Here is a 6422-nt window from a genome sequence, read left to right on the forward strand (position 1 = left end):
TCCTCCGGTAAATGGGAGTTGCATAATCTCATAGCCATAGGAACATGTATAAGTCATGAAGAAAGCAATAGCAACATACTAAACGATCGGGTGCTAAGCTAACGGAATGGGTCAGGTCAATCACGTCATTCTCCTAATGAGGTGATCTGGTTAATCAAATGACAACTCATGTCTATGGCTAGGAAACATAACCATCTTTGATTAACGAGCTAGTCAAGTAGAGGCATACTAGTGACACACTGTTTGTCTATGTATTCACACATGTATTATGTTTCCGGTTAATACAATTCTAGCATGAATAATAAACATTTATCATGATAAGAAATAAATAATACTTTATTATTGCCTCTAGGGCATATTTCCTTCAGTCTCCCACTTGCACTAGAGTCAATAATCTAGATTACATAGTAATGATTCTTACACCCATGGAGTCTTGGTGCTGATCATGTTTTGCTCGTGGAAGAGGCTTAGTCAACGGGTCTGCAACATTCAGATCCGTATGTATCTTGCAAATTTCTATGTCTCCCACCTGGACTAAATCCCGGAAGGAATTGAAGCGTCTTTTGATGTGCTTGGTTCTCTTGTGAAATCTGGATTCCTTTGCTAAGGCAATTGCACCAGTATTGTCACAAAAGATTTTCATTGGTCTCGATGCACTAGGTATGACACCTAGATCGAATATGAACTCCTTCATCCAGACTCCTTCATTTGCTGCTTCCGAAGCAGCTATGTATTCCGCTTCACACGTAGATCCCGCCACGACACTTTGCTTAGAACTGCACCAACTGACAGCTCCACCGTTCAATGTAAATACGTATCCGGTTTGCGATTTAGAATCGTCCGGATCAGTGTCAAAGCTTGCATCAACATAACCATTTACGATGAGCTCTTTGTCACCTCCATAAACGAGAAACATATCCTTAGTCCTTTTCAGGTATTTCAGGATGTTCTTGACCGCTGTCCAGTGATCCACTCCTGGATTACTTTGGTACCTCCCTGCTAAACTTATAGCAAGGCACACATTAGGTCTGGTACACAGCATTGCATACATGATAGAGCCTATGGCTGAAGCATAGGGAACATCTTTCATCTTCTCTCTATCTTCTGCAGTGGTCGGGCATTGAGTCTTACTCAATCTTACACCTTGTACTACAGGCAAGAACCCTTTCTTTGCTTGATCCATTTTGAACTTCTTCAAAACTGTGTCAAGGTATGTGCTTTCTGAAAGTCCTATTAAGCATCTTGATCTATCTCTATAGATCTTAATGCCTAATATATATGCAGCTTCACCGAGGTCTTTCATTGAAAAACTCTTATTCAAGTATCCCTTTATGCTATCCAGAAATTCTATATCATTTCCAATCAGTAATATGTCATCCACATATAATATCAGAAATGCTACTGAGCTCCCACTCACTTTCTTGTAAATGTAGGCTTCTCCAAAAGTCTGTATAAAACCAAATGCTTTGATCACACTATCAAAGCGTTTATTCCAACTCCAAGAGGCTTGCACCAGTCCATAAATGGATCGCTGGAGCTTGCACACTTTGTTAGTTCCCTTTGGATCGACAAAACCTTCCGGTTGCATCATATACAACTCTTCTTCCAAAAATCCATTCAGGAATGCAGTTTTGACATCCATTGCCAAATTTCATAATCATAAAATGCGTCAATTGCTAACATGATTCGGACAGACTTAAGCATCGCTACGGGTGAGAAGGTCTCATCGTAGTCAATTCCTTGAACTTGTGGAAAACCTTTCGCAACAAGTCGAGCTTTATAGACAGCAACATTACCATCAGCGTCAGTCTTCTTCTTGAAGATCCATTTATTTTCAATGGCTTGCCGACCATCGGGCAAGTCAACCAAATTCCATACTTTGTTCTCATACATGGATCCCATCTCGGATTTCATGGCTTCAAGCCATTTTGCGGAATCTGGGCTCACCATCGCTTCTTCATAGTTCGTAGGTTCGTCATGGTCTAGTAACATAACCTCCAGAACATGATTACCGTACCACTCTGGTGCGGATCTTGATCTAACTGACCTATGAGGTTCAGTAATAACTTGATCTGAAGTTTCATGATCATTATCATTAACTTCCTCACTAATTGGTGTAGGTGTCGCAGAAACTGATTTCTGTGATGATCTACTTTCCAATAAGGGAGCAGGTACAGTTACCTCATCAAGTTCTACTTTCCTCCCACTCACTTCTTTCGAGAGAAACTCCTTCTCTAAAAAGGATCCATTCTTAGCAACGAATATCTTGCCTTCGGATCTGTGATAGAAGGTGTACCCAACAGTCACCTTTGGGTATCCTATGAAGACACATTTCTCCGATTTAGGTTCGAGCTTATCAGGTTGAAGTTTCTTCACATAAGCATCGCAACCCCAAACTTTAAGATACGACAACTTTGGTTTCTTGCCAAACCATAGTTCATAAGGTGTCGTTTCAACGGATTTCGATGGTGCCCTATTTAGAGTGAATGCAGCCGTCTCTAAAGCATAACCCCAAAACGATAGCGCTAAATCAGTAAGAGACATCATAGATCGCACCATATCTAATAAAGTACGATTACGACGTTCGGACACACCATTACGCTGTGGTGTTCCGGGTGGCGTGAGTTGCGAAACTATTCCGCATTGTTTCAAATGTAGGCCAAACTCGTAACTCAAATATTCTCCTCCACGATCAGTTCGTAGGAATTTTATTTTCTTGTTACGATGATTTTCAACTTCACTCTGAAATTCTTTGAACTTTTCAAATCTTTCAGACTTATGTTTCATTAAGTAGATATACCCATATCTGCTCAAATCATCTGTGAAGGTGAGAAAATAACGATATCCGCCACGAGCCTCAATATTCATCGGACCACATACATCTGTATGTATGATTTCCAACAAATCTGTTGCTCTCTCCATAGTTCCAGAGAATGGTGTTTTTGTCATCTTGCCCATGAGGCACGGTTCGCAAGTACCAAGTGCTTCATAATCAAGTGATTCCAAAAGTCCATCAGCATGGAGTTTCTTCATGCGCTTTACACCGATATGTCCTAAACGGCAGTGCCACAAATAAGTTGCACTGTCATTATCAACTCTGCATCTTTTGGCTTTGACATTATGAATATGTGTGTCACTACTATCGAGATTCATTAAAAATAGACCACTCTTCAAGGGTGCATGACCATAAAAGATATTATTCATATAAATAGAACAACCATTATTCTCTGATTTAAATGAATAACCGTCTCGCATTAAACAAGATCCAGATATAATGTTCATGCTCAACGTTGGCACCAAATAACAATTATTTAGGTCTAAAACTAATCCCGAAGGTAGATGTAGAGGTAGCGTGCCGACGGCGATCACATCGACTTTGGAACCATTTCCCACGCGCATCGTCACCTCGTCCTTAGCCAATCTTCGCTTAATCCGTAGCCCCTATTTCGAGTTGCAAATATTAGCAACAGAACCAGTATCAAATACCCAGGTGCTACTGCGAGCATGAGTAAGGTACACATCAATAACATGTATATCACATATACCTTTGTTAATCTTGCCATCCTTCTTATCCGCCAAATACTTGGGGCAGTTCTGCTTCCAGTGACCAGTCTGCTTGCAGTAGAAGCACTCAGTTTCAGGCTTAGGTCCAGACTTGGGTTTCTTCTCCTGAACAGCAACTTGCTTGTTGTTCTTCTTGAAGTTCCCCTTCTTCTTCCCTTTGCCCTTTTTCTTGAAACTAGTGGTTTTACTGACCATCAACACTTGATGCTCCTTTTAATTTCTACCTCCGCTGCCTTTAGCATTGCGAAGAGCTCAGGAAATGTCTTATTCATCCCTTGCATGTTATAGTTCATCACGAAGCTCTTGTAGATTGGTGGCAGTGATTGAAGAATTCTGTCAATGACGCTATCATCCAGAATATTAACTCCTAGTTGAATCAAGTGATTATTATACCCAGACATTTTGAGTATATGCTCACTGACAGAACTATTCTCTTCCATCTTGCAGCTGTAGAACTTATTGGAGACTTCATATCTCTCAATCCGGGCATTTGCTTGAAATATTAACTTGAACTCCTGGAACATCTCATATGCTCCATGACGTTCAAAACGTCGTTGAAGACCCGGTTCTAAGCCGTAAAGCATGGCACACTGAACTATCGAGTAGTCATCAGCTTTGCTCTGCCAGACGTTCATAACTTCTGGTGTTGCTCTTGCAGGAGGCCTGGCACCTAGCGGTGCTTTCAGGACATAATTCTTCTGTGCAGCAATGAGGACAATCCTCAAGTTACGGACCCAGTCCGTGTAATTGCTACCATCATCTTTCAACTTAGCTTTCTCAAGGAACGCATTAAAATTGAACGGAACAACAGCACGGGCCATTTATCTATAATTAACATCGACAAGCTAGATACTATCAGGTACTAAGTTCATGATAAATTTAAGTTCAATTAATCATATTACTTAAGAACTCCCACTTAGATAGATATCCCTCTAATCATCTAAGTGATTACGTGATCCAAATCAACTAAACCATGTCCGATCATCACGTGAGATGGAGTAGTTTCAATGGTGAACATCACTATGTTGATCATATCTACTATATGATTCACGCTCGACCTTTCGGTCTCCGTGTTCCGAGGCCATATCTGCATATCCTAGGCTCGTCAAGTTTAACCTGAGTATTCCGCGTGTGCAACAGTTTTGCACCCGTTGTATTTGAACGTAGAGCCTATCACACCCGATCATCACGTGGTGTCTCAGCACGAAGAACTTTCGCAACGGTGCATACTCAGGGAGAACACTTTTATCTTGAAATTTTAGTGAGAGATCATCTTATAATGCTACCGTCAATCAAAGCAAGATAAGAAGCATAAAGGATTAACATCACATGCAATCAATATAAGTGATATGATATGGCCATCATCATCTTGTGCTTGTGATCTCCATCTCCGAAGCACCGTGCTTGTGATCTCCATCTCCGAAGCACCGTGCTTGTGATCTCCATCTCCGAAGCACCGTCATGATCACCATCGTCACCGGCGCGACACCTTGATCTCCATCGTAGTATCGTTGTCGTCTCGCCAACTTATTGCTTTTACGACTATCGCTACCGCTTAGTGATAAAGTAAAACTATTACATGGCGATTGCATTTCATACAATAAAGCGACAACCATATGGCTCCTGCCAGTTGCCGATAACTCGGTTACAAAACATGATCATCTCATACAAAAAATTATATCACATCATGTCTTGACCATATCACATCATAACATGCCCTGCAAAAACAAGTTAGACGTCCTCTATTTTGTTGTTGCAAGTTTTACGTGGCTGCTACGGGCTTAGCAAGAACCATTCTTACCTACGCATCAAAACCACAACGATAGTTTGTCAAGTTGGTGCTGTTTTAACCTTCGCAAGGACCGGGCGTAGCCACACTCGGTTCAACTAAAGTGAGAGAGACAGACACCCGCCGGTCACCTTTAAGCAACGAGTGCTCGCAACGGTGAAACCAGTCTCGCGTAAGCGTACGCGTAATGTCGGTCCGGGCCGCTCCATCTCACAATACCGCTGAACCAAAGTATGACAAGCTGGTAAGCAGTATGACTTATATCGCCCACAACTCACTTGTCTTCTACTCGTGCATAGCATCAACGCATAAAACCAGGCTCGGATACCACTGTTGGGGAACGTAGTAATTTCAAAAAAATTCTTACGTACACGCAAGAACATGGTGATGCATATCAACGAGAGGGGAGAGTGTTGTCCACGTACCCTCATAGACCGACAGCGGAAGCGTTATCACAACGCGGTTGATGTAGTCGTACGTCTTCACGATCTGGCCGATCAAGTACCGAACGCACGGCACCTCCGAGTTCAGCACACGTTCAGCTCGATGACGTCCCTCAAACTCCGATCCAGCCGAGTGTTGAGGGAGAGTTTCGTCAGCACGACGGCGTGGTGACGATGATGATGTTCCACCGACGCAGGGCTTCGCCTAAGCTCCGCGACGGTATTATCGAGGTGTAATATGGTGGAGGGGGGCTCCGCACACGGCTAAAATATCGTATATCCAGTGTGTACAGAGGTGCCCCCCTGCCCCCGTATATAAAGGAGCAAGGGGGAGGCCGGCTGCCCTAGGCGCGCCAAGGAGAGGGGGCGAGTCCTCCTCCTAGTAGGAGTAGGACTCCCCTTTCCTAGTCCAACTAGGAAAAGAGGGGGGGAAGGAAAGAGAGGGAGAGGGAGAGGGAAAGAGGGGCTGCGGCCCCCTCTCCTAGTCCAACTAGGATTCCTCATGGGAGGGGGCGCGCCACCTCCTGGCTGCTGCCCTCTCTCTCCCCTCAAGGCCCACTAAGGCCCAATACTTCCCTGGGGGGTTCCGGTAACCCTCCGGCACTACGGTTTAATCCGAAACTTCT

The sequence above is a fragment of the Aegilops tauschii genome, chromosome 5 (assembly GCF_002575655.3).
Source record: "Aegilops tauschii subsp. strangulata cultivar AL8/78 chromosome 5, Aet v6.0, whole genome shotgun sequence".
Classification (NCBI taxonomy): Eukaryota; Viridiplantae; Streptophyta; class Magnoliopsida; order Poales; family Poaceae; genus Aegilops; species Aegilops tauschii.